Here is a 27,202-nt window from a genome sequence, read left to right as displayed (position 1 = left end):
GGCCAAACATTCCGTAAACGGGGTATCTATTTGCCTGTTCCTGTCTTCTCCCACGGCCAGTTATATGTGGCATGTTCAAGAGCACGGTCGTTCAAAGATGTGTATATCAAGGTTGATAATACGAGTATGCAAGGAGTCGTCAGAGGCTTGACTATTACCCCAAACATTGTTTATCCAGAAGTTTTAAAATAATTTCAACCTCTGATACTGCGTTCATTGTATTATATTCCTACTGCTCTGCCTTGACATTGACGCTTACCAATGCGCCAGTGCGACCAGAGTGGTGCTATGCCGATTCCTATTACGAATCCATTCATTTAACAAAAGTATATCGTAGCGTTGTCATTTAAGTAGATTGCAATAAATACGTTGTTCATATACGCACTCTTCATTCTCATCTTTCTTCCTAACTCTTACTCGGACAAGCAAATCCCCGATGCCATCCATAATGGTACACTCTATCCATACACCACATCCTCCCTTCCGTGGATGTTCCACGGGTTTCGGCTAGTTTTCTTGAATCGCCAAGGGCTTGCACTGAGCTATGCAGAACTGCGACGATACCAGTATGACATTGCAACCTGCACTGCACAGCAGAATAAACAGGACGTTGCGCTACCGGCTCATTTTGATCCTGCTAAAGTCGGGGGAAGACTGCTAAAGACTTCCCCCGACTACACCTACGACACTCCCACGTCTTCCCTACGACTTGCCACAATGTTACATCGGCGCGAATTCGTGAAAGTGGGAAAGGGGACTTACACGAACTCTCACACGAGCTCACACGATCATTATAATGTTGTATAAATAAAAATAAAAATAATAATTACTGCGATCCATAAACAGGAAAAAATTTGTATAACAGATATAAAAAATAATCCATGCCCTAATACTCGGTTAAGATACACAACATATGAAAACACACCAACTAAACTTTTGAGAAACGCAAAGAAAGATAATTTTGCGAAAGAAATTAATGATAATAACAAGAACGGCATTCTTCGACGTCACGACGTCGACTGATATGCCTCCGCCCACATTATTACATCATTATAATACTTGTATCAAGTTTGATTTAAATCCATTAAGCTGAGCCGAATTGAGCACATTTTTACCTGACATGACCTCTGACCTATTGACCCCAAAATGTAATCAGTTCATGTTTACATCATTTTACATACCTGTACCAAGTTTTAATTTAAATCCCTTCATCTGTTCACAAGTTCTCACATTTTTACCTGACCTGACCTCTGACCTTTGACCTATTGACCCCAAAATGTAATCAGTTCATGTTTACATCATTGTACATACCTGTACCAAGTTTTAATTTAAATCCCTTCAGCTGTTCACAAGTTCTCACATTTTTACCTGACATGACCTCTGACCTTTCGCCTTTGACCTTGGGACGCCCAAAATCTAATCTGTTAATCCTTACATCATTATACATGTCTGCACCAAGTTTAAATTAGATCCCTTTAGCCATTCTCAAGTTATAGACCTATTATAGACTTTGACCCTTAACCTTTGACCTCTTGAACCCAAAATATAATCAGTTAATCTTTACATCATTATACATACCTGTACCAAGTTTGAATTAGATCCCTTCAGCCATTCCGATTTATAGACCTACAATAAACTTTGACCTTTGACCTCAAATTCTAATCATTTAATCTTTATATCATTATACATACCCTAACCAAATTTGTATAATAATAATAATAAATCTTTATTGTCCCATATTCAAAAGGGGACCAAAGAAACAACAACCACGGTGCCAGAAAAAGGCCAACCCCCGCTTTGTGGGGAAAAATGGCCTCTAAATGTTTTTTTATTTTTTTATTTTATTCAGGGAAATTATTCTTCAGATCACTGAATTAGATCACTTCAGCCATTCTCAAGTTAAAGACCCATTACAGATTTGACCTTTGACTCCAAAACCGAATCACTTAATCGTTACAATATTATACACACCTGTGCCAAGTTTGAATTAGATCACTTCAGCCGTTCTAAAGTTATAGATCTATTACAAGTTAATATAAGATCACTTCAGCCATTCTCAAGTTATAGACCTATTACAGACTTTGACCTTTAACCTCTTGACCCCAAAATCGAATCACTTAATCTTTACAATTTTATACATACCTGTACCAAGTTTGAATTAGATCACTTCAGCCGTCGTCAAGTTTTAGACCCATTATAGATTTGACCTTCGACCCCAAAATCAATAAGTTAATCTTTACAACATAATATTTCCGGTGTGTACCCCGGTTTAGAATAGGTACACCGTATCCCTGCGTGTCGTAAGAGGCAACTAAGAGGGTTGGCGTCAGGAAGGGCATCCGGCCAGAAAAACATTGCCTCAAAAAGAGAACCATGACAATTACAACTAGATATGGGCAGGGTACGGCCCGAAGTACCCCGTGGGGGACCCCACTCCCTCTCGTCAAAACTCAAGGTGGGGAACCCGATCGAAGCAAGGGTGGAAATCACTCCATTTATGACGACGAAACGTCTGATGCCCGACGTGGAGATCGGTTTCTGAGGTTTGGGACATGGGATGTAGGGACAATGACAGGTAGATCAGGAGAAGTGGTGGAAGTATTGGTCAGAAGAAGAGTGGACATATGTTGTGTGCAGGAGACGAGATGGAAGGGAAGTGGTGTGAGAATGGTGAAGGGTAGGCAGGGACAGAAATACAACTTTGTGTGGCAAGGGTGCCTGGAGGGCATGAATGGTGTTGGTGTCCTGTTTTCTGAGGAGTTTGTAGACAGTGTGGTGAGTGTGATGAGAGTGAGTGAAAGGTTGATGATGGTGAAAATGATGATTGGAAAGCTCTTGGTGAACGTCATCTCGGGATATGCTCCGCAGGTTGGTCGGAGCGATGAAGAGAAGGACAAGTTCTGGTGTGCGATAGAGAAGCTGATGGAAAACGTGAAAGATGAGGAAGTTGTTGTGGTAGGAGGAGACCTAAATGGACATGGGGGAAGGAGTATGGATGGTTTTGAGGGAGTTCATGGGGGTTACGGATATGGTGTGAGAAATGGAGAAGGTGAAAGGATTTTGGAGTTTGCTGATGGAGCTGGTTTGTTCATTTGTAATACTCAGTTCCAGAAAGGGGATAATAAGCTTGTTACATACACGTCAGGTGGGTCGACGACAACCGTTGTCTACCTGATGGTGCGTAGGCGAGATAGGGGGCACCTCTGGGACAAAAAGGTGATCCCGGGGGAGGAGGCTGTTTCACAGCACCACTTGGTTGTCTGCGACGTAAGGGTGAAAGGTGCGAGGAGAGCTCGGCGGGTGAAGTACCAACCGAGAATGAAGGTGTGGAGGTTGAAAGAGGTGACAGTAAGGGAGGCATCAAAAGAGAGGCTGAGAAGGGCAGAGGATGATGTGGTTGAGCTTGAAAGTGGATGGATGTCAATGAAAGCTAGTCTGCTGGGAGCCGTTGGTGAGGTATGTGGATGGACAAAATGACCACCGAGGCACTCGGAAACATGGTGGTGGGATGATGAAGTTGGAAAGAGGATTGATGAGAAGAGGAAGAAGTTCAAGGAGTGGCAGAAGGCGAAGGGTACGGGAGCAGAAACAGCAGAGCATGAAAGTTATAAGGCAGCCAAGAAGGTTGCAAAGAAAGAGGTAGCAAAGGCGCAGGAGGCATGTAGGAAAATGTTCGGAGAATGCTTGGATTCGGAAGAGGGTCAGAGAGCGGTATTCAGAATTGCAAAGCAGATAGCGAAAGAGAGGTGTGATGTGATGGGGGTGAGTTGCTTAAAGGATGAAGTGCGACAAATCGTTGTGGACCCAGATGGAATTAAAGGAAGATGGAAAAGATATATGGAAATGCTGTTGAATGCAGAGAATGAATGAGATGGCAACATGGAGAGTAACCCAGTTTTAGGACCGGCAGAGAAGATAACTGAGAAGGAAGTTGTAGACCGGGAGCCCAGGGGGGTCAGCCTAGCTGGAAAGTTAACCAATTTTCATGTATATAGCAATGGTCCATGTGCAAGTCCATGTAAGGAAATGGACGTCTGCCGGGCACATTCTGGTGGGTGTCGTCAGAAGGGCCATTAGAAAAGGACCCCAAAATTGAGCAAGATCAGCTCTGTGAGTTAACTAGCCCAGCAGATATGTGAAAAAATTGTGCTTTTGGTGATACAAGCATGAAATTTTGAACACTGATAGAGCATACTACTAGGAAGATTTTTGGATATAGGGGCATTCAAATCTTTTCCTAGGGACAAAATGGCGGCCATTTTAAAAATGGCCGTTTACGGATAATAAGATACACAGTACCGATGTCTATAAAACTAGATTTACTTATTGCTCAAGCACACCTATGATGTTTTTTTCACGTAAACAGGTTGTAAGATCATAATTAAATGTCAACAAACTCACATAACATTTATTTGGTCCTTATTCTTTACAAAAATAATTACTTTTTGAGCTATTTTGAGCAAACTCCAGAAACACAATGGAAATGAAGTGAAAATGCCACATTAACGCTGTGGAAGTGACTTTCACTATAAAACAGTCTACAAAACAGTCTTCCACATGTTTGTGTATATGTAACAGGTGTGTTATTCCTCCTGTATACTATCGTGTGCACTCCCCTGCACAGTGACACAGAGCTGAGCACTGGAGTGCGGCCTTAACACACTTGCACTGTTTCCTGCAACCCTTCTTGCATCCACATCTAATCAATTGTCGGCATGCCTCAGTTGCCTCTGTGAGGGTTGTCCAATATATCCCCCAGCCGTTATTACTCTGTTTCCAACCCCATTCACTTGGCGATGGGAGCTCAGGTGCGCAAATCATCATCTGGCCCCAACAAAAGCCGGCTTGGTAGGCAGCTCTCTTGATGTGTTGTCTGAGGGCTTCTTGCGTTGGTGGGATAGCCTCTATTGATCTACCAGTCTGGGTGAAGAGATGCTTGCGGGCATCGTTAACATGTTCCTGGCTGCTTGTTCGATCATAGAGCAGAACAACAAAACGCTCCAGTGGATCCATGTTGTCATTTGCAGTTGAAATGGTTGGTGTGGCAGCCAGTGCGCAGAAAGCTGAGGTGACCTCATCATAGGCTTTCCATGTTTCCCATGCTGTTTTCTTCCCCCTTCCGCCGAAGCAGGACACGGTGTCACACCCAGTGAAGGCGTGGAAGAATGGCAACCCTCGGCACTTGTTTGGTCCCAGTGCCACAGCCATCTCGTGAGCTGCCAAGTGCCTGAAATTCTTCCCTGTGCCAAAAGCAACCCAGAGTTCATCGATGTCAAGATATCCAGTTGCTGCCACTGCAAGGATCAAAACATCTGTGTCCACTGTGCGGATTGACACCTTGGTATAGCCCTGTCTGACTGCATCTTGGACATGGAGTAGTATCCTTGTATCTGCTTCCTCGTGACTACACGGGGAAAGACCAGTAACATCTCGTGGCTGTGTACAAAAAACTTCTTTGTGGTTTGTGGTGACGATTTGCTTGTCAGTCTCAATGTTTGCTATCCTCGTTGCTAGAAAGTCAAACAACTCCACCTTGTTCTCGTCTATGCGAAGGAAGGCCTGCCAGTTTCGAGGGATGGAACTAGATGGCTCAACTCGTCTCCTGGTGCCTTTACCCCTCGTCTTCCTGGTGTCGGCTTTCAAACTGTCTGGGAAATATTCATCCCAGATAATATCAACCCTGCTCTTATTTTGTATCTGAGATGTGATGTATGGCAAGAATACTAGTGATGCATACTCAGAGAAGGTCTTCGCATTACGAGGTGCCAGCATGTTCACGATGGCTGCTCCATCCAGGATCATGACTTCAACAGGGGGGCTTACATCATCATTTTCCCGTGAGGTGATCAGATCTTCTAAGCACCCAACCAGATCAGACTTGGTTCCAAGCCGGATTTTGCCCATTTGTGACAATGCAGGGGGACAAGCTTGGTTTTCATGTGCAAAGAATTCATCAAGATCTCCATTCCGTGTCTGGGATGCAATAAACAGCCTGGAGAACAGAACGCAGTCATTCTTCAGAGATACCACCTTCAACTCTGTTCTTGACTTCTCTCTGACTGGGGGTCGGCTGAAGAGAGGGAGATTGTTTCTTTTTATTGGGTCAGTGATAGGCTTTGTCTGATGTACAAGCCTCTCGTTCACATATGTGTCATACTGTTCTTTTCCCAGCTTCTCGATCTGGTAAAGGGTGTTGATGACTGCTGGGTCTGCCAGGTCTCTGCTGTCTAGCACCAAGAGATCTTTGCTGTCATCACAGAATGGGTTCCCCATCTCTCCTATGACACGGGTGAGTGCTCTCACATCTCGAGCAAAGGCTACCTGCGTGTGCTTTGTCTGTTCATGGTGTTTTAGTTCAGTTTTCCTAATTCTTTTTTCTGTTGTGGCCTCGAACTTATAGATCAGTTTGGCCATCTCTGGACCAGACACCATCCATCGGCGCAAAGCTGCAGCATTCTCCGTAAGACCTACAGCCCCTCCATCACCTTTCACCAATGCATTATTTTGCTCGTGTGCCTGGTCTAAGGCTATGGCAGAGAATGCACGTGTAGTCTTCTTCATGGTGAAGTTTCCTGCCAGAAACTGTGCGTATACAGTTGGATGCTTTGTTGCAAGTGTCACCATGTCGCGCAAGTGAACTGGGATCCACCTGGCATAGTTTGTATGTCCCAAGTCGAAGAACCATGGTACAAGCTTGGTCAGAGCATCAGTGTACAGTTGGAAGTTTCCTTCACGGACGGATCTCACATAGATCAGGACTGCCAGTTCTAGCTGCATAATTAGGAACCAGAACTGAAACTGTGGACTTGCATTGGCTTGTTCACCGCACCAGTCATCTAGTGGTATCGTATCCTGTCCCTCATCTAGTCCACTGGTGTACTGGCTGTAGGCTTCCTTCAGGAGAAGATAGAGAGTACTGGCTGTGACTTGGTGTGCTCGTCGTGTGCGTGTCACATGGGTCACTTTCTGGAAGGAATCAGCAGTACCACTTGTAGCAACCCCTGCAAGCATCAGAACGCCTGTCCACCCACTGCTATCCAGAAGGTCACCGAGGGTTTTCCATGCTGCCATCTCAATATGGAGTCCACCAAAGACCATGACGAAGTGATCTTCTCCGTGTGTTTCTGGCCATCTCCATTGGATCTGTTTGGCAAGTGTGTACAGTGGCTGATCAAGTGTGATTACAGGGATCTGACCTGGATTCAGAATATCGATTGCTTTCTTGATGACATCCATGGAGTGACGAATCATTGCCACAGATTTTGCCTGGTCATAGAAGAGAGGCAGCAATGAAGTTAAGGCCACACTACACTCTGGTTCTTCTGGAATAGACTGCTTGCTGGCATGGTATCCAGCCCATGATACTGTCTCGTCTCCCTTAAGTGGTGTGTCAGATAGCACTGTCTTCTCCATCTGCTCCAGCCACCTGTCAAAATGCAAGATAATGAACACAATTAAGAACAAACAAGTCCACACAAGTTAACAAGTCTTGGTTATTTAGGTACACATATAACTGTCCACAGTTCAAACACAATAATCAGTTACCTGTACTCAATCTGCATTGCTTCAGGGATGAGTTGGCAGTTGCTTTTGTTGGGACCCGCTAGCTTGGGTACAGGTGGGTCACATTTACCCAGAACAACAGGAGGTACGATGGTGTATGACTGTGGCAGGTGTGCATCTGTTGTTGATGTGTCATCTGGGTTTACCCGTTGAACTCCACGGCTATCGCTATTTGGGTGCTGGAAAAGTGAAATGCCAGTGCCATGGAAGGAGTCGTGGGCACTTGTTGAACTGGGGTTATGATCAATGTTATCCACTGCCCCAGTTGTGAAGAGGTCACTTTTTAGCTCAGGGGGGCAAACTGTACCCTCATTTTGGAAGAAACGGCAGATTCTGTTCCCCAAGTCCGTGGAGATGCTAATCACCCTGTCATAGGAGATCGAGAGACCCAGGTTGAACATAGTATCAACCAGGTCTCTTTTTCGAGTCTTTGTGTGGATAAGGGTGCCCAGGTACACAGGCAGGGGAGTCTCCCGATTGTGACTGTGCCTCGTGGACGTGGTAGTACTGCTACTCTCTCTGCGGCGTGAGTAACTGTTGAACATAAGGAGTTGTGAGATTGTGAGAGTAGGTGTTGATACCGACGAGTGGCTTGACTGCTCTTGGATGTTAGGACCATTCAAGATCATAGAAACTAGTGATACAAGCGAATTAGGTACCGAATGTTCTTGGCAGTGGGCTTCAAATGAACCACTAAATGTTGAGTTCATTTTCAACATGTCTCTACGAACTATATTTGCGGCTCTAGCAAGACAAACTCCATCACTGTCAGTGTCGTGATCACATGCCTTCTGAAGGGCTGAGCCAACATCCTGGTTGAAAGCAAGCAGAATATCTCGACCGGACATGTGCTCCTCTAGGTCTGGAAAATATGTCATGATTCGATCTTTGAGTTTGGTGGAGTGGACACGCCTGGTCAAGACTGTTCCAAGCTGTTCCAGCCTGGTGGTGTATAGTCTTGCTAGGTCTACCAGCTTGAACACTGGTGTCACAAGAGCATCTGTGCGGGCATCATCGATGTAGGACACTAGCTCTCCAAGTGCTATACCGTGATTGATATCATCTTGTTCATTCAGTGTTGTGCTTGTGGCCCTTGCTTTGTTATAAAGTGACACCAGACACTTCACGTGGTACTGTGCATCTTGTGCTATAAGGTCACCTGCACTCAGTTTAGCAAGAAGTGCCTGATCTCCTAGTTTCAGGGCAGCTGTCCTGACATGTTTATCGAGGTCGAAGGTGGAAGCTTTTCGCAGAGAATTAGTACCCGCTGGTTTGTCACAAAAGAAACACTTTTCAGGCTGTGGCTGTGTGTGGTCTACATGTACTCTGTGACGGGTGTACTTTCTTGAGACACTTGCGGTTTCTTCACTAGACGTTTCTCTTTTTTGTGCCCGATGCAGTTCAGTTTTGTTGTATTTCAGTCTGCATGAATCATGCCACTTAGCCTTGTGGCTCTGGAAGGTTGACTGGATACCTTCACCATCGTCCAGGCGGGACAGTTCTAGAGATTTTGGCAGGCAGCCCATCTGGCTGAAGGTGAGGAGATAATCTGCAAGAGTTTGGTATCCGGACCCTGTGGTTCGCTTGGAATCAGCTGGACAGGCAAGGGCCTCATCGGTGACCTCCTGACATAACACACACTTCTCCCAATCTGTCAGATAAGGCATGTTTGTTCCAGATGTACTAGGGCTTTGGGGGTCTAATAGCTTGAAATTTTTGTTGGCCATCGTCAATTAAGCATTATCCACCACCACCATCCAATCAATATACAAATTGGGAACCAAATCTAGGTAGCTACTACAGTCAATGAGCGAAGGTGCAGTGCAGTCGAGTTATCATCTGAAAAAGAAATACATACATTATTATCATAAATATAGTAATTCGCTTTCGTAACTTTTCACTAGCCTTGCATTGTTCCTTATAGTCACCTAGTCTATGATAGGAAAGTTCATAAAGCTACATCAAAGTTGTTCATATAAAGGTATTGAACCAAAATTACACCCAGGAGAAATCAGATAGTCATGCAAAGTTAAATAATTAAACCGCTAGACCAGTCCTGTCTATTGCAATGGTAAACCATTTGTTCTGCCCCTTATAGGCCACCGTAGATTCCATTTTTGAACCCAGTATGAAGGTATTGCATAGCATGTACATGACAATTTATAATATGCTCATTACATTGTGTTTCAATAGCAGCACAAATGACAAGTCTGAAATAATAGGTAAATATGTCCTTCTTAGCCGCCATTTTGGGCCAAGGAGAAATCTGGAATGCCCCTACATCCAAATTTCACTGTAAGGGTATACCCTAACTGTGTGCCAAGTTTCATGCTTGTATCATCAAAGGCACAATTCTACCACAATTCTTCACATATCTGCCGGACTAAACCTGATGAGAATAAAATTGAGAATAAAATACTATGGAATAAGAGCAACATAACTTTTGAAAATCAGATATTTTATTTCAAGTCATGGGAAAAGCAGGGATTCGTAAGGTATAACACGTCATTTGTCGTGGGTATTGTAAAGACGCTGACGTCATCTGTTAAATGTAATAGTTGCCAAAACTATTATTTCCCTCTAAGTTCGTAAAATGAAAGAAAGCGTTTCCGATATTATCGTTGGATAAATTGCGTACTGCTGAAACAGGTATGGATTAATCAGGGGAACAGTTTATAGAAATGTCAACTGGAGATGCTATCAATGTTTTAAACATGAATAGAAAACACATCTACTCATTGATTGTAGAGAAAAAACAACAAAAAATATAGAACCTGATGTATTTAATCTTTGGCAACAACGATGAGCTTTGGGGCTAAAACACAACGATGAGCTTTGGTACTAAAACGCAACGATGAGCTTTGGTACTAAAACACAACGATGAGCTTTGGTACTAAAACGCAACGATGAGCTTTGGTACTAAAACACAACGATGAGCTTTGGTACTAAAACACAACGATGAGCTTTGGTACTAAAACACAACGATGAGCTTTGGTACTAAAACACAACGATGAACTTTGGTACTAAAACACAACGATGAGCTTTGGTACGAAAACACAACGATGAGCTTTGGTACTAAAACACAACGATGAGCTTTGGTACTAAAACACAACGATGAGCTTTGGTACTAAAACACAACGATGAGCTTTGGTACGAAAACACAACAATGAGCTTTGGTACTAAAACACAACAATGAGCTTTGGTACGAAAACCCAACGATGAGCTTTGGTACTAAAACGCAACGATGAGCTTTGGTACTAAAACACAACGATGAGCTTTGGTACTAAAACACAACGATGAGCTTTGGTACTAAAACACAACGATGAGCTTTGGTACGAAAACACAACGATGAGCTTTGGTACTAAAACACAACGATGAGCTTTGGTACTAAAACACAACGATGAACTTTGGTACTAAAACACAACGATGAGCTTTGGTACTAAAACACAACGATGAGCTTTGGTACTAAAACACAACGATGAGCTTTGGTACTAAAACACAACGATGAGCTTTGGTACGAAAACACAACGATGAGCTTTGGTACGAAAACACAACGATGAGCTTTGGTACGAAAACACAACGATGAGCTTTGGTACGAAAACACAACGATGAGCTTTGGTACGAAAACACAACAATGAGCTTTGGTACTAAAACACAACGATGAGCTTTGGTACGAAAACCCAACGATGAGCTTTGGTACTAAAACGCAACGATGAGCTTTGGTACTAAAACACAACGATGAGCTTTGGTACTAAAACACAACGATGAACTTTGGTACTAAAACACAACGATGAGCTTTGGTACGAAAACACAACGATGAGCTTTGGTACTAAAACACAACGATGAGCTTTGGTACTAAAACACAACGATGAACTTTGGTACTAAAACACAACGATGAGCTTTGGTACGAAAACACAACGATGAGCTTTGGTACTAAAACACAACGATGAGCTTTGGTACTAAAACACAACGATGAGCTTTGGTACGAAAACACAACAATGAGCTTTGGTACGAAAACACAACGATGAGCTTTGGTACTAAAACACAACGATGAGCTTTGGTACTAAAACACAACGATGAGCTTTGGTACGAAAACGCAACGATGAGCTTTGGTACTAAAACGCAACGATGAGCTTTGGTACTAAAACACAACGATGAGCTTTGGTACTAAAACACAACGATGAGCTTTGGTACTAAAACACAACGATGAGCTTTGGTACTAAAACACAACGATGAACTTTGGTACTAAAACACAACGATGAGCTTTGGTACTAAAACACAACGATGACCTTTGGTACTAAAACACAACGATGAGCTTTGGTACTAAAACACAACGATGAGCTTTGGTACTAAAACACAACGATGAGCTTTGGTACGAAAACCCAACGATGAGCTTTGGTACTAAAACACAACGATGAGCTTTGGTACTAAAACACAACGATGAGCTTTGGTACGAAAACACAACGATGAACTTTGGTACTAAAACACAACGATGATCTTTGGTACTAAAACACAACGATGAGCTTTGGTACTAAAACGCAACGATGAGCTTTGGTACTAAAACACAACGATGAACTTTGGTACTAAAACACAACGATGAGGTTTGGTACGAAAACCCAACGATGAGCTTTGGTACGAAAACACAACGATGAACTTTGGTACGAAAACACAACGATGAGGTTTGGTACTAAAACACAACGATGAGGTTTGGTACTAAAACACAACGATGAGCTTTGGTACGAAAACACAACGATGAGCTTTGGTACTAAAACACAACGATGAGCTTTGGTACTAAAACACAACGATGAACTTTGGTACTAAAACACAACGATGAGCTTTGGTACGAAAACACAACGATGAGCTTTGGTACTAAAACACAACGATGAGCTTTGGTACTAAAACACAACGATGAGCTTTGGTACGAAAACACAACAATGAGCTTTGGTACTAAAACACAACGATGAGCTTTGGTACTAAAACACAACGATGAGCTTTGGTACGAAAACCCAACGATGAGCTTTGGTACTAAAACGCAACGATGAGCTTTGGTACTAAAACACAACGATGAGCTTTGGTACTAAAACACAACGATGAGCTTTGGTACTAAAACACAACGATGAGCTTTGGTACTAAAACACAACGATGAACTTTGGTACTAAAACACAACGATGAGCTTTGGTACTAAAACACAACGATGACCTTTGGTACTAAAACACAACGATGAGCTTTGGTACTAAAACACAACGATGAGCTTTGGTACTAAAACACAACGATGAGCTTTGGTACTAAAACACAACGATGAGCTTTGGTACTAAAACACAACGATGAACTTTGGTACTAAAACACAACGATGAGCTTTGGTACTAAAACACAACGATGAGCTTTGGTACGAAAACCCAACGATGAGCTTTGGTACTAAAACACAACGATGAGCTTTGGTACGAAAACACAACGATGAACTTTGGTACTAAAACACAACGATGATCTTTGGTACTAAAACACAACGATGATCTTTGGTACTAAAACACAACGATGAGCTTTGGTACTAAAACGCAACGATGAGCTTTGGTACTAAAACACAACGATGAACTTTGGTACTAAAACACAACGATGATCTTTGGTAGTAAAACACAACGATGAGGTTTGGTACGAAAACCCAACGATGAGCTTTGGTACGAAAACACAACGATGAGGTTTGGTACTAAAACACAACGATGAGGTTTGGTACTAAAACACAACGATGAGCTTTGGTACGAAAACACAACGATGAGCTTTGGTACTAAAACACAACGATGAGCTTTGGTACTACAACACAACGATGATCTTTGGTACTAAAACACAACGATGATCTTTGGTACTAAAACACAACGATGAGCTTTGGTACGAAAACCCAACGATGAGCTTTGGTACTAAAACGCAACGATGAGCTTTGGTACTAAAACGCAACGATGAGCTTTGGTACTAAAACACAACGATGAGCTTTGGTACGAAAACACAACGATGAGCTTTGGTACTAAAACACAACGATGAGCTTTGGTACTGTTACGTGCTCCTCCCCAATCCCCGGTCACGGTGTAGCTCCGAGCCCCGAGAGGAGTCACGGCAGAAAGATGTGTTATTTTGTATGTCTTAGATCAATGGTGAAGCCACACCAATTGTTACCAACAAACAAGTATTGCATTAAGATCACACAAGAATAACAGTACAACAATAATAGTAATCAATTGTACAACCAATATTTCCGATGATGGTACCATCAGTTTCGTAATTTATAACTCACTGTGCTCCCAGTGAGCGAAAAGAACATCCCCAATGTCTCTTTCCCGGCTTCAAGCCAAAGTTGATTCCGGCTTCAAGCCGAAGTCGATGCACTCCAGTGATCGTCTGTACGATGTCGTATCAAGACCAGAATCCTGTTGGGTTGGCAGTTACCCTGCCAAAGATGGGCGAAGGTATCCTCGAGAAGCGATGGGGAAATCACACCTTCAGGTATGGACGTTTGACGGCTCTCAATCGGCGCACCGCAGATTTCCACTCAAAAGCCATGTTCCACACACACACCAAATTAACATCTGGATGCGGTGAGAATGGTTGAAGCGAAATGAAAAAAGCGCGTGAGTCAAAATAGCCGACGGCCCGTTCTCGAGGCGTAACGGCACTACGATGATTCTCCTCGGAATCAACCGCAAAACCTGACACGCAGGTTGATCTGTCACAGCGGTAACAACTCTGTTGCAGGAATCCCTTTCCCGGGAAACCCAAAGTTCACTCGTGACCCTCGTTCGCCAATCGTTCGCTCCAGACCTCGAAGCAGCTCGGCTTCTTGTCCGACTCACTCGCTCCGCCTTCTTTCCTCCTCTTCCTCTTTGTCGTCGTCCGGTTCCGGTTTCATTTAAAACATTAACTTTTTTACCTTTTTAAAATAGTAATCTCTATTTCCCTCAAACGACAACAATAATAGTACATGCAATCAAAAATGTTTACAGTGGATGAAAACCACAACAACGGAAGTGCCGAATCTGTAACACTTCGCCCCCTCAAGAAAGAAAAGTTTGAACATCGTGAAAACTTTCTTTGCAGGCAAAAACTCTTTTAACCAACAAAAGTAAAACTCACACCCAAATGATCAATTCCCATGAGTAACAATAATTAATATTCCCCAAAATAAAGCAACAAAACTTCCAAACCATCTACAGGAATTTCCAAAGTTAGTTCACTCTGGACAAAGCATCAGCAACGACATTGTCCCTGCCCTTTTCATGCTCAATTTCCAAGTTGAACTCCTGCAAAGCCAAACTCCATCTCATCAACCTCTGATTTTTATTTTTTCATTTTTTGAATGAAGGTTAAGGGGTTGTGATCAGTAATCCAAAGCAAAGCAAATCTATCGCACTTTTTGAAGGAGGCCGAGCTGAGAGCCAGGTTTCATGGTGGTTGGGTGGTGAGGCCTGGAAGTATTCACTGTATGAACGCATTTAGGAACGTGGAGTTCACGGGTTAATCCGTGTAGGAATCTTGGCTCGGCTGCTCCTGAGCACTCAGTGCTTCCAACTCTTCTCTTGATCATAAAAATCGTAATCACGGTTGTAGAGTCGGGTGCTGTAGTCACTTGAGTAGCGGTCCCCATCTCGGCTACCACCGTAATAGTCATCCCGTCGAGAGTTGCCAAAACTGTGCTGCTGCTGCTGGGAGCCTCCGTAGTAATCACGACTGCGGCTGCCACCAAAAAACGACTACTCCGACCCCGGGAGCCATAGCCACCCCTGAAACTACCTCCACGTTTTCCTCCTCTGTAGCCCCCTCGACGCCCATGGCCTGCCTTCTCTACGGTTATGGTCCGACCATCCGAATCCTTGCCATGCAAATCCTTTTCTGCATCTTTGGCGTCCTTTGTGTTTTCAAACGTGACAAAGCCAAACCCACTCGACTTTTGCGTCTCCCTGCCTTTTATCAGCAGCACTTCCAAGAGTGGTCCATATTTGCCAAAGATAGAGTCCAGAACATCTTCACTTGTGTCAAAGTTCAGTCCACCTACAAAGAGCTTGCCAACATTGCCTCCATTCATGACTTGTGTGTGCTGACACTAAGTTTCAGGGTACTCGACATGAAGTGCCTGTGCAAAGCGTGACTTCAGCACCTTCTCCTTCTCTTCAGAGCGCTTCCTACCCATAGCATGAGTCGCGGCACAGGATGGAAAGATACCCGGAATCTCCTGCTCTAACTGTGCGGTGTTATTTTCCATACTAGGTTTTTCAACAAACATCGGATTACCAGACACTCGGCCAAATCATTCCCGATAACAAAAGAGATTCCCTTTAAAGGAAGAGTGGCTTGTAAACCTACGGTGACCGGTCCTGATACCAAATCAGACTTCAAATGGATGACATGAAGTGGAGCTTTAACATAGCCACCGACCCCCTGTAAAATAACACTAACACCAGTTGCCGTCTTCTCTGACAATGGCAAAATGCCCTCAAGCATCAAAGATTGATTTGCGCCTGTGTCTCTCAATACCCGAACAGGTCTCTGGTTAGTCAAGTCCCCATCCAGTGACACAAACCCCTCTGAAATAAAAGGTTTGTAACCCTCTTGAACAAGGTCGTTCTGTGATGCCGTAACTTTGGCATGGGAACCTTCACAAGGCACTGTCCTCCAAGGACAATTTCTCGCATTTGCCAATGCATTCAGAGTTGTACTAGTCTGACTCCGCTCCTGATTTTTCCTTTTCAGGGCATAACATTGGGACATCAAATGCCCAGGTTTCTTGCAAAAAGCGCAAGTAGGCCCGGAGGAAAAACTCGTGGTCTGCCTCGGGCCCCCCGGAAGATAAGTCAGTCTTGGAACTGTAGTCTTCTGATCCCGAAAAGTCGCGGTATCAGATTTGTCCCCATAGTCATCTCTTGGCCGCCTCCATGAATATCTGTTCTCCGAACCCGATTTTCCGTAACTCCCCTGGCTAACTCTAGGCGGGAAGTTAGGTTTGTGGAACCCCATCCTGTGTGTCAAGGCATAGTCATCTGCCACGGTTGCTGCCTCATGCAACTCTGGTACTTTCTTTTCATCCAGATGTACTTTAATGTCCGCGTGGACACACTGTTTGAATTCCTTGACCAAGATCAATTGTCGTAACAGGTTGAAGTCCTTCCCAATCCCCTTCGAGTCACACCACCGATCAAACATGGTTTCCTTCATTCTGGCAAACTCCACATGGGTCTCACTCTCCCTCTTCCTGTCTTTCCTGAATTTTTGCCGGTAAGCTTCAGGGACCAATTCATAGGCTTTGAGAATGGTTTTCTTCACTATCTCATAATCTGCACATTGGTCAATCGGTAAAGCCGAATAGATATCTTGAGCTTTACCCATCAGAACGCTTTGCACAAACATAGTCCAGGACCCCACAGGCCATTTTAGCATTTGAGCCACTTTCTCAAAGTGTAAAAAAAACTTGGCTACCTCCTTTTCATTGAAGGGTGGAACCAGCCTCACATGCCTACCAACATCCCAAGTGTTCTGACTAGTTGTCGAACTAGCCGGCATGGATACTACTTCTCTCCGTTCTCCCAGTAATTCCAGCTCCTTGAGTTTAAGTTGCTTCTGATACTCCATGTCACGTTCCTTTAACTTCCTTTCGGCTCTCCTTTCCTCTGCTCTTCTTTCCTCGAGTTATCGTTCCTGTTTTGCTCTTCTTTCCTCGAGTTCCTTTTCAGCTCTCCTTTACTCTGCTCTTCTCTCCTGGAGTTCTTATTCAGCTCTCTTTCCTCTGTTTTTAACCTTTCCTGGCTCTGCAGTTGCATCTCCATTTTCCGGAGCTCCACATTTTCTTTTTCCTCGGGTAACCAATCCAAGGCTACCTCTTTCCATGTTCCTTGTCCCACCAGAGATTCTACCACCAATATCTGCATCTCTGCTTTCTTCATATTAACTCGGACCTCCAAGTTAAAATATTTGGCCAATATCAAGAGTTCCGATCTTTTTAACGCTCGGAACTGTGCCTCATTAGGGGACGCCGCAAACCTTTCTGCATCAAACACCATGGTGACTATCAGTTAACCCCTGTTAACCTTCACACCAAAAATTTTAATTTTTTTTTTTGGGGGGAAAGTTTTGGGAATGTTAGAAAAATTCCAAATTTGGGAATTTGGGGAATGTTTGGGAATTCGATCCTGGACGAGTGTTAGGGAATTCTATCCCGGATGAGATTTGGGGATTTTGTCAGCAAAGACGAGCCCCCAATTTCTGTTACGTGCTCCTCCCCAAACCCCGGTCATGGTGTACCTCCGAGCCCCGAGAGGAGTCACGGCAGAAAGATGCGTTATTCTGTATGTCTTAGATCAATGGTGAAGCCACACCAATTGTTACCAACAAACAAGTATTGTATTAAGATCACACAAGAATAACAGTACAACAACAATAGTAATCAATTGTACAACCAATATTTCCTATGATGGTACCATCAGTTTCGTAATATATAACTCACTGTGCTCCCAGTGAGCGAAAAGAACATCCCCAATGTCTCTTTCCCGGCTTCAAGCCAAAGTTGCTTCCGGCTTCAAGCCAAAGTCGATCCACTCCAGTGATCGTCCGTACGATGTCGTATCGAGACCAGAATCCCGTTGGGTTGGCAGTTACCCTGCTAAAGATGGGCGAAGGTGTCCTCGAGAAGCGACGGGGAAATCACACCTTCAGGTATGGACGTTGACGGCTCTCAATCGGCGAACCGCAGATTTCCACTCAAAAGCCACGTTCCACACACACACGAAATTAACGTCTGGATGCGGTGAGAATGGTTGAAGCGAAATGAAAAAACCTTGAGCGATGCGCAAAGTGCGCGAGTCAAAATGGCCGACGGCCCGTTCTGGAGGCTACGATGATTCTCCTCGGAATCAACTGCAAAACCTGACCAGCAGGTTGATCTGTCACAGCGATAACAACTCTGTCGCAGGAATCTCTTGCCCCTGGAAACCCAAAGTTCACTCGTGACTCTCGTTCGCCAATCGTTCGCTCCAGACCTCGAAGCAGCTTGGCTTCTTGTCCGACTCACTCGCTCCGCCTTCTTTCCTCCTCTTCCTCTTCGTTGTCGTCCGGTACCGGTTTCATTTAAAACATTAACTTTTTTACCTTTTTAAAATAGTAAACTCTATTTCCCTCAAACGACAACAATAATAGTACATGGAATCAAAAATGTTTACAGTGGATGAAAACCACAACAACGGAAGTGACGAATCCGTAACGGTACGAAAACACAACGATGAGCTTTGGTACTAAAACACAACGATGAGCTTTGGTACGAAAACACATCGATGAGCTTTGGTACTAAAACACAACGATGAGCTTTGGTACTAAAACACAACGATGAGCTTTGGTACTAAAACACAACGATGAGCTTTGGTACTAAAACACAACAATGAGCTTTGGTACTAAAACACAACGATGAGCTTTGGTACTAAAACACAACGATGATCTTTGGTACTAAAACACAACGATGATCTTTGGTACTAAAACACAACGATGAGCTTTGGTACTAAAACACAACGATGATCTTTGGTACTAAAACACAACGATGAGCTTTGGTACGAAAACCCAACGATGAGCTTTGGTACTAAAACACAACGATGAGCTTTGGTACTAAAACACAACGATGAGCTTTGGTACTAAAACGCAACGATGAGCTTTGGTTCTAAAACATAACGATGAGCCTTGGTACTAAAACACAACGATGAGCTTTGGTACTTGTTATGAAAGTCAAATCCACAACATTGTCCCAATAGTCTGTTTAATGACAATTCGATCTCTGGCAACATCCTGTAAAAATACGATCATGCAATATATCAGGATAATATAATCAAGGAGAAGTTCAGCAATTATCAGTCAGTGCAAGCAAGCCTAGATCATCTACATATACGCACCATTCGAGTCTACGTGTTAAATGTCACAGGAATGATCCGGAGCGATGGCCGTCCGAGTTCTTATAGACGCCTCTCAGTGGTTGGAGAAAGCATAACACCTGGGTTAAACTTAGATACAATTTCATTACATTCTCCCCACCATTAAAACTACACCTCCGCTAAGGCAGGAATCAAGCACGCAGCAGCAATAGCAGGGCAGCGATTGTCCGTCCATGTCAGTCAGTCCATCCGTAGCGATCGGGGCAATGAATTTCCCTTCCAGCACGGGTCCGGAAACTACCGCGTACTACATCCCCAAGTCCGGAGTCCCCTGCGTCGGAGTAGCCACCTAAGTCAGGTGACGAAGGTGGCACCACAGAGCCTACAGGTTGGGGTGTATTTGGCGGCGATTTGGCCGGCAGATGCTCCATAGGTGGAGCAACGGGAGAGTCCATGGACTCGTAAATTGGTTCGTCGATTTCCCCGCAAGGGGCCAGGTGGCGTACGGAGACAGTTGACTCGCGTCCATCAGCCATCAACACACGAGCATGCTCGGTATTAGCATGGAGTACTTGCACCTTATCCACTAGTGGATCATACTTACTCATGCGACCCGCACGTTTGAGGTAAGCCGGTCCCAGCTCTGCAAGCCAACTAGGTAAAGATCGGATACTACCCGAACTCCTCGGGTGATGAAACATCTGTTCGTGGGGAGTTTGGTTGGTTGCCGTACACAGTAAAGTCCTAATCGAGTTCAGTGCCACAGGTAACGACCAAGCCCATTTATCTAGGCCTCAGCCGAGGGACTTGAGGCTTAGTGTGACGGCTCTCCATATAATCCCATTGAAGCATTCGACCTGTCCATTCGCCTGCGGTCTATACGGAGTGGTATAGCTAGAAGCGACATTATGCTGGAGTAAGAAGTTCCTCACCTCCTGGGACAGGAACACCGCACCTCGATCAGTTTGCACGTAGGCCGGATTCCCAAACATAGAAAACAAGTTCTGCAGGCACCGGATAACCGTGGCAGCTGTCATATCTATGCACGTGAAAGCGAAAGGGAATCTCGAGAACTCATCAATGATAGTGAGCAGGTAACGAGAGTTACTCGATGCCGGTGACGCCGGCAGTGGCCCTTTCAAGTCCATCGCCAATCTCTCCCACAGCCTCGTTGCTTGGACCAGTGTTCCCATAGGAGGGTTGTAAAAACGCGGTTTGAGTTCAGCACATACAGAACAATTGCGACAGATCTGGCGAATGTCTTCAACCGAGTAGGGCAAATTACGACTACGCACAAAATGAGCGAAACGCGTCACCCCGGGATGGCACAAAGTGTCGTGCAAAGTGCGCAGACCCTCCAAAGATATGAGGCCCGCACATGTCGCCGACCGCGATAAGGCGTCGGCATCCAGCTTATCCCTCCCAGGGCGATATTTTATTGTGCAGCAGAAATCGGCGAGTTCAATCTGCCAGCGAGTGATTTTCTCATTCTTAATGCGTTGAGCATGCCGGGTGTCGTACATAAACGCAACGCTCTGTTGGTCCGTGATAATTTGGAAGCATCGTCCGAGCAAGTAGGGACGCCAACGCTGAATCGACTCGACGATGGCATACGCCTCCTTTTCGACAGACGAATGTCTCCACTCAGCGGAGGAGAGAGTTCGCAAAAAGAAGGCCACAGGGCGCCCCCCCCCCCCCCCTTGGGAGAGAGTTGCAGCTATCGCATGATCCGATGCATCACTTTCCAAAACAAAAGATTTATTTTCGTCAATTGTCGCCACAGCGGCGCCAGCGATGTCGGACTTAAGGCTATGGAAAGCGGCCTTGGCGGCAAGGCTTCACAGTCCACAAGTGGGCGGAGCTTCACAGAGAAATTTTGAACCCACTTAGAATAATGAGTGAACAGCCCGAGAGCACGCTTCAACGAAGCACGATCGCAGGGCGGGGCCATGTCGAGCAAGGGTCGCAGACGCTCCTTATCCGGAGCAACAGAGCCGTGGGTCACGGTGAACCCCAGAAGATCTATCGTGCGAGCAGAGTAACGACATTTAGCCTCATTCATAGTTAAGCGATACCTCTGCGCGACCTCGAGGATGCGCTTCAGATTAGCATCATGATGTTCCTGGTCATACCCACAAACCGTGAGATTGTCCAGATATACAAAGACATCAGTCAAGTTCTCCTTAGCGATGAGGTCGTCCATAGCCCTCTGAAAACAAGTGACCCCGTTCGTGACCCCAAAAGGTAGCCGGGTGAACTGGTATAACCTTTGACCCGATTCAAACGCTGTATAGATGCGATCGGCCTCGGAGATGGGGATTTGATGATACGCACTACACAGATCGAGAGTGCTAAAGACTGAATACTGTGCCATGTGCCGAACCAGGGAGTCCATTCCCGGAAGGGGGTAGGCATCCAGCTGTGTTAACCGATTAATCGTCTGCGAATAGTCGATTACCATGCGTTTGCGATGCGCTTCGCTTCGTACCACCAGAACATGGGCCTGCCATGGCGACCGACTAGGTTCTATGATACCTTCCTTTAATAGCTGGGCCGTTTCTTCCGCAATGAATTGCGCGTCAGCTCGTGAGTAGCGTCGCGATTTAACCGCGGCAGGTGTACAGTCCGTGGTCATATTGGGGAACAGCGACAGTGGCTCAATTTCCAACCCTGCAGGAGCACACACAGCAAGCGTATCAGTGCCACCAAATTCCATTTCCAAACGTCCATGTCACTTGAGAAAATCATGTCCTAGCAAAACTTCTGCACATAATGCGGGTAAGACCATTACATGCACATCCGGAAACATTCGTCCCTTAATCACAAGCTTCAGTCGACATTCCCCTTTTGTGCTGAGCCATAGCCCCTGAGAGGCCATAAAGATTCGGCGTCTTGTCCCAAGAATCGGCCATCCATGTTTTTGCACAAGTCGAAAATCCACATAACTATCCGTGGAACCTGTGTCGATCAAAGCATTAGCAAAAATTCCTTCGATCATGAGTGGGATGATAGCACGAGCCACGCCAGGTGGACCTGTAGTTATCGAGTCGTCTAAGCGAGACGCGCGTGCCTCGCGAGTGGATCCAACGCCAGCTAAAGACTTTCGTGCCATTGAAGTCGTTTGTAGGCCAGTCGTGCCGCCTCCAGAGGGCGCACGTGCCACGCGTGAAGTTCCCAGCTTTCGTGCCGATACAGTAGCTTGTAGATCATACGTGCAGCCTCCGGAGGGCGCTCGTGCCACGCGCGGAGTTTCAAAGCCAACATTGGCCGTTCGGGTGGCCGATCCAGGAAGTTGGCAGGGTGTCGGAAGAATGCCGGCCAAGGATGGTCGCACCACGTACTGTCGTGTTTGCGCCACTTGTTTAGTCGGCGCGGCGAGTCTCACCAAGGTCGAGCTCTCAGCTTGGGGCCCACGGGAAGGGGTGATCCCCATCAAAGTCGGGCGAGGCGCGCCGCGCACCGCTCGGTCCGCTGGCTCGGCGATAAGCACATTCATCGTCGAGCGGGCTCGTTTGCCCCGCGACGATCGGCAAACTTTTGCAAAATGACCCGGCTTTGAGCACAAATGACATGTCACATTTTTAGCTGGGTAAACAGACCTGAGATGATTCCGATTCCCACAGAAATTGCACGTAGCGTTACTTCCGGGTTTGGGTCCAGCTGCAGTGGCTGCCGTCAAGCCCGGATCGGGATCCTCGGGAGTGGCTGGGGTCTCCAATTCCGGCGGAGGTGCTGAGGCTGCATCCACGACCTCGGCGGTAGCTCTCTCCGGTCAAATTGGCGAGATGTCCCCGCAGTGATGTATGGATGTTCATACGCGTCGGATTGTTCCCGTGCTTGGGTATACACATGAGATAGCCGGAGTGCTTCGGCGAGTGTCAAATCGGCTTCTTCAAGAAGTCTCTGTCTGACGACTGGGGACCTAAGTCCAGTGACGAAAGAATCGCGAACAAGGTCATCACAGACTTCATGAGTACGTACCTCCGGGGCACTCTCGTTCAGTAGACATCGGAGGTCTTGAGCAAAGTGATCTAAAGTCTCCGTGGGCTGTTGTCGTCGTATTGCGAGCAAATGACGGGAATAGACCGCGCTTCGTTTTTTTATGTAAATACACTTCAGCTCAGCCACGGCTGCATCGAATGTTTCACATTGTTCAATTGCCCTGTGCACATTATGGTGTACCTTTGATTGCAGTACTTCTAGTTTCGTTTCATCGGTGACGGCTTCCTGAGCCTTGAATTGGTTATCCAAGATTTTCAGCCAATGTGTCAATTCAGCAGCCGTGTCTGCCGCTTGAGGGTCTGCTCCGAAGATCGGCACTTGGATCATTTTGTGACTCGTCATGTCGCTCTCGTTCGTGTCACGTTCAAGACGAAGAGACGAATTGTCGTTAATTGTTATGAAAGTCAAATCCACAACATTGTCCCAATAGTAGGTTTAATGACAATTCGATCTCTGGCAACATCCTGTAAAAATACGATCATGCAATATATCAGGATAATATTGTTGCGAATATGGAATTTGGCCTCCATATCCGCTTGTAAATATTCCCCTATTTTCTCCAATACTCCCCAACTTTCCCCAATCCCCCATTCCCTAGTCCCATTGCATGTAAACAACAATCAGTAGAGCCGACCTTCCCCTTATTCCCCCATTAAATGTCGTGCCCAGGTCCACCGCACCACACGTAGACAACTTTCGGACATCTTCCTAGTTATTCTTATTCTATGTCAGTTAAGGCCTCGTCTCCATTAATTATGACTCTTCGTTGCACCAGAATGTGATTATATGGCATCAGTAGTGAGTTTAGGATCTTTCCCATACCTCCTTCCATCTTCTTCCCCAACAATTACAACAACAACAGAGGAGATGGCGGCGGAGCGGGGGAGGATGCGTCCTCACACCGGCTCGATTAGCGCCATAGACCATGCGCTCCACGGGGTTACCACGAAGGGGCTCCTTGTCAGCTCCTCGTCAAGGGCGGAGCCTGGTAAACCCCCCGCACGCACCCAATGAGAAGCAACGTGCCGATTCCACGAGGCGGAGCTAACGTGCCGAGGGCGTGTCACTCCCCGCCGGATATACGCGGCCACGCGCCGGATGTGACGTGAGATGCGCACCCAGCTTGGAGAAGGAAAGCCACCTGCGAGCGCTGAGTCAGATGCGCCCCTAGCTGGAGAAAGAACGTTGCCTACGACCGCTGAGAGGAAGAGAACCCGCCTGTGAAAGAACGTTACCACCTCGAGCGCTGTGCAACCTTCCGCATCTTTGGACCGGACCGGACCGTACTGTACCCTGCCCCGAGCCCAGGAGGACCTGGAGCCATCGATCCTGCCTTTCCTAGCCATCAAACCCCCGTGTGAGTCAGCCGTTGTCCCGTGTGTCTGTCGTCTGTCCGGGGTTAATATAAGAGTGTGTCTAAGTGCCTGTCTTCCTGTAATATACCTCTAGCCCCTGTAATCTAACCTTTTCCGTACGAATATACTTGAGAATCGAAACATTGGTGTCGTATTGTGTTATTGTAATCCAGCCGGGTGTCTTCTTTTTCTTATTGAGCCAGCGTGGCGCGGCTTCGTCAACGTCGAGTATAATCGGTAACTTGTGCAGACGTGGTCATACCAAAACCGCTCGGTAAACTAACATCTAAGCCACGTCTGTAACAATTGGTGTCGAGGAGTGAGATTCGGACCCGGGACTAAATTAGTTAGGCCCAAATTTTGGGAGGGAAAATCGAGCCGGAGCGCGTACGGCGCTCGACCAAATCGATCCGGAGCGCGGTCCCGCGGTTACTGCGCTCGACGAAATTATAACGGCGAAATTTCGAATTTGTGTTACGAAACTCGAATTTTGAAAGTCGCGCCATGGCGGATCAAGACGGCTGGGGTCCGGTAGGGGAGAGTGAAGCAGGGTCGGTCCAGGACCAAATTGAGGGACATGAGGGACATGAGGAGAGCGAAACAGCGAGGGTAGCAGGCACGCAAAATGGCGCCTCGCAAGAGCGCGCGGTAGCCGAGCCCGCTGTATCAACGGGCTTTAACATGCAGCCGATCGACATACAGGCCCTCATTGCGCAGCTACAGGCAGCTGTACAGATGAGTATGGGGAGCCAAATTGAGCGATTGGGTGAGCGGTTGGGGAACCGGATGGATGCTCAGAGTGAGCAAATGGGGGTAATGAGGGACGAAGCGAGGGGTACCAGTGAGGGGTTAGACAATAATTTTGAGGAGTTAGACAAGAAATTTGGGAAGTTAGACAATAATTTTGAGGGGTTAGACAACGGGATAAAAGAAGTGAAAAATGGGTTAATGGGGGTAGAAAATAGAATGGCTGCCCAGGAGAATCAGATAGAGGGAGTGAAAAATGGGTTAGAGGGGTTAGAAAACAGTATGGAAGGCAAATTGAGGGACATGAGGGACCAAGCGGAAAGGGAAGTTAAACAAATGGAGCAGCAGATAGAGGGGGTCAGAATGGGGGTAGAAACCAAACTGGATGCTCACAGGGAGGAAATGGAGCAGATGAGGGTGGCATCTGGGCAGGAGATGCAAGTGATGGGAGAGGAGATCAGAAGAGGAGTGAGTGAGGAGGTCGGAGGAGTGCGCGAGGAGGTGAGGCACTGTAAGGAGCACATGGAGAAGGAGGTGAGAAAGGGGACTGTAAAGTTACAGGGGGGCATAGAGGTCCTGACGCAGGAGGTGGAGCAGCTAACAGAGGGACAAAAAGAACTAACGGACCAGGTAAAGAGGAACACTGCGGTATTAGGAGGTTTAAAAGCGACACAAAACGACATAAAAAACGACTTGATAGCGACGAAGAGGGAATGTCAGATGGTACGTGAGGGACTGACAACGAGGTTGGACGAGGTGATAGAGGTAATGGAGACGAAGGACCGGCAGGTGAGGACGCACCTGGAAACGGTCAAGGTAGCCTTGGAGGACGAGCTTGAGGAGACGTACCGGGGAATAAAAGAGGTGAAGCACAAATTAGAAGAAGTGGAAGAAGGGATGAGTGAAATTAAGAAGCGACGGAGAGGGGATAAGAAAGAGATAAAAGAGGAGATAAAAGAATTGGTCCAAAGTCTGTGTTTGGATCGTGATGATGTGCTCATTAACCGGATGAGGGATTCGCAGGTGATGGAGGAGAAGCGAAGAGGAAGAGGACCCGGTGTAAGTGGTGACCAATATGGTCGTGCGTATGATGCGCCAGGGGATTTAATAAGCTTGGGGGTCGAGATGGACCCGGGTGCTCGTGAGAGGCCGTGGGTGAAGTGTGCGACAGGTCTGGTGTGCGAAAAAGGAGGTGTGCAAGAAAGTCCGACTCTGGGGTGTGTGAGGAAAAAGTGCGTGCCAAGGAGTAGTGAGGGTGCTGGCGAGAATGAGTCGGTCGTAGCGCGTGTGCGAGGGGGCACATGGAAGCGCGGTGTGGTGAGTGTTGCAGAGGGTGTGACGGGAGAGTGTGCGCGAGAGAGGTGTGTAACGGACGGGTGCATGAGGAAAGAGTGCGCTGTCAAAGGCAAGGAAGAATGCACACCTGTGGTGAGTGTTACAGAGGGTGTGACGGGAGAGTGTGCGCGAGGAAGGTGTGTGACGGACAGGTGCATGGGGAAAGAGTGCGCTGTCAAGAGTAAGGGTGAGTGCGCTGTCAGGAATGGAGGTGAAAGTAGTGAGAGTGACATGGAGCGTGAGTTAGTTGTGACAGGTGAGCGAGGATGTACACCTGGGATGGAAGGATGCACACCTGGAATGGTAGAGCGTGAG

The 27,202-nt window shown here is 46.2% G+C and overlaps 1 protein-coding gene across 1 annotated transcript in view; it reads left to right on the top strand.

Annotated features, from left to right (window-relative positions):
• LOC137428442 (uncharacterized) overlaps window positions 1-24,345 on the top strand; it is a 135,832-nt gene extending 111,487 nt beyond the window's left edge. Inside the window, exon 3 of the mRNA XM_078778394.1 lies at window positions 24,313-24,345. The gene's annotated coding sequence lies outside the window, so the exon portion shown is untranslated. The remainder of the gene's footprint in view (window positions 1-24,312) is intronic.
• The last annotated feature ends 2,857 nt before the right edge of the window (window positions 24,346-27,202 follow it).

Source organism: Myxine glutinosa, chromosome 5, assembly GCF_964187855.1.
Source record: "Myxine glutinosa chromosome 5, kmMyxGlut1.1, whole genome shotgun sequence".
NCBI lineage: Eukaryota > Metazoa > Chordata > Myxini > Myxiniformes > Myxinidae > Myxine > Myxine glutinosa.
Note: the sequence above shows the minus strand (reverse complement) of the source record. Positions and strands in the feature narration are given on the sequence as shown.